The sequence below is a fragment of the Nematolebias whitei genome, chromosome 9 (assembly GCF_014905685.2).
Source record: "Nematolebias whitei isolate Nwh7 chromosome 9, NemWhi1, whole genome shotgun sequence".
In the NCBI taxonomy this organism is placed as follows: domain Eukaryota; kingdom Metazoa; phylum Chordata; class Actinopteri; order Cyprinodontiformes; family Rivulidae; genus Nematolebias; species Nematolebias whitei.
In genome coordinates this window covers 49,993,217-49,995,768 of record NC_056506.1, presented here as the reverse complement: position 1 = coordinate 49,995,768, position 2,552 = coordinate 49,993,217, and positions in this window count along the sequence as shown.

Here is a 2,552-nt window from a genome sequence, read left to right as displayed (position 1 = left end):
GTTGTAGAAGTGAGCAACATGGAGTGGGTCAGAGGTTGAAGTGAGGAGCATTGAGTGGGTCAGAGGTTGTAGAAGTATGACAAATATTCAGAGAATGAATGAAAACAAGCCAAACAGATAAATGTTGTCAGTTTGTTCCCACCGCCCAAAATACATCCATCCATTATCTTTAACAATCTTCTACCTTTTCTGGTCACTGGTGCTCATGTCCAGCTGTCACTGTGTGAGGGCGGCGGACACCTGGACAGGTCTCCAGTCCATCACAGGGACACCTGGACAGGTCTCCAGTCCATCACAGGGACACCTGGACACGTCTCCAGTCCATTACCAATCAGTCTAACATGCACGTTTTTGGTCTGTGGGAGGAAACTGGAGGACCCAGAAAGACCTCCAGCTGGGATTTGATCCAGCGGCCATCTCGCTGAGAACAGGCAGCTGTAACAACTGATCCACTGTGTCGCCTGAAATCTGTGACATTTAATAAATAATCCGCTTCAACAGACGAGCAGAAGCTTCTGTGCTTTACGCCAAATTCTTGTTGTTTGTTTGTTGTTGTTGTTGTTTTATTGTAGTTTTGACTGCCGGGTCTTAAAACACACGAGAGAATTTAAAAATCCTGGTTTTGCTGCTAAACACTAAACGGCTGCTCAGTCCAGAACAGCCGAGCGTGAAGGATCTGGACCCGGAGCTCTGCCTGGACCCTGAGCGGGTTTAAAAGATTTGATGTTGAGTTCAAGTCAAGTTTTTTGTCACTCTCATCACACGTGGTGCACGAGGTGGAATGAAAAGATGTCCTCAAGGGCCCAGTTCATCCAACAGCAGCAGTGGAGGCAGCTTCAAGTCTCTGCTCCGGCTCAACCGGCTGCACGGCAGACGTGTGATCCGTCCTCCAGTGGACCCAACGCGCACGTTTCGCTTTAGGTTTGAAATCTTAAAATCACGCCGCCTCTCCCGGAGCAGACCAGCAGGTCCCGAGGACCCCCAGTCCTGGACCCAGACTCTGAGGGCCATGGTGGTTCTGCTGCAGCAGCTCCAGAACCGTGAAACGGGCTCTGGGCCTCGTTCCCTCCGCTGAACACAAGAGTTCATTTTATTAACTTTTATCAGATCGTTAACGTTTTATCTAAAGTTCCCGTTTGATTTTCTGCAGCTTTTATAACTGGATTTTGTTTTTATTGTTCGTTTATTAATTATTTAAAACAAAACAAATTCATCAAAAAGAAAACGTCGAAAGAAAAGTGTGCAGAAAGAAGGAAACAATTATTATAAAATCTTTTATTAAAAAATACAAAATAAGAACAACGAGCTACGACTGAACGATGTTCTGGTTTAAAACAAAAGCATCCTGCACCGTCACTCCCCAACAGTTTGAATTTAATCGTTTTAAACATATAAATGTTTATAAATGTTTATAAACGTTTATAAATGTTTGTGTTGACATGACGTCAGTTCCCATCGTGTTCCCAGAACCACAGCTCAGCTCCTTCAGTTCTACACGGACCTTTTCTTAAGGTCATGACGACTCTTTAACACGTTTTTATTGAACATTTGTTTTATGAGCTTCATACACAACTTGTAAAATATTCAGCCAAATCATAAAATGTTTAAAATAATCTCAACTGATGAAATCATTTATTTGTTGGCGACCACAGCACTTCCTACTAATAATTCTTATAGCTCTTTTTGTCAAATAAAAACAGGATTTGTAATTGTTTTCATGTTTGTCCCCAAACTTCATTACAACAGATTAAATATGAACAATTATTACATTATACAAAACACACAAAGCTTCGTCGTTCAAAAACTATTTTACTTTACACATCATGCAACTGATTCAGACGCTTTTATTGTGAAGTAATACATGACATGTCCATCAGCTTCTCATCAATAACCACACCGAACATTTTATTTCATTAACTATGAATTTCAATTTTATTTCATTAACTATGAATTTCAATATTGTCAATTTTAAACGGGACTTCCATCATTTTATGACTGGCTTTAATTTAGTTGTGTTTAAAAAATATATATAAATAAAGTTTTATTGAATCAAACATCAGATTTAAAAACATTTTCTCTGCAGGAACAAACCGTGAGGAAGAAAGGCCTCTTGTTTCTAATCAAAGTTTCTGCTCAGAGACGGTTTGAGCACAAAACAAACAAACAAACAAACAAACCTGCTGCAGATAATTTGTTTACGAAAGACCTTTATTTAGATTTTTTTTAAACGTTGTTTTGTTTGTTTGTTCTGTGACTGATATAAAAACACAAACATGAAATATGAACGTGGTGAATTTTAAACTTATTTTCAGCAGACGCTCCGTCTCTGAAGGAGTCCTCCTCCTCCTCCTCCACCTCCATCTCCTCCTCCTCCTCCACCTCCTCCTCCTCCCCCCGTCTTGTGCCAGACATGGGACTGTCTGTCCCACAGACATCAAACATATATCATCTATGGTCTGTCCTGTCTGTCCACATCCTGTATTTCCCAGCATGCCTTGCAGCTGAATCATTTCCCAGCATGCCTTGCAGCTGCATCATTTCCCAGCATGCCT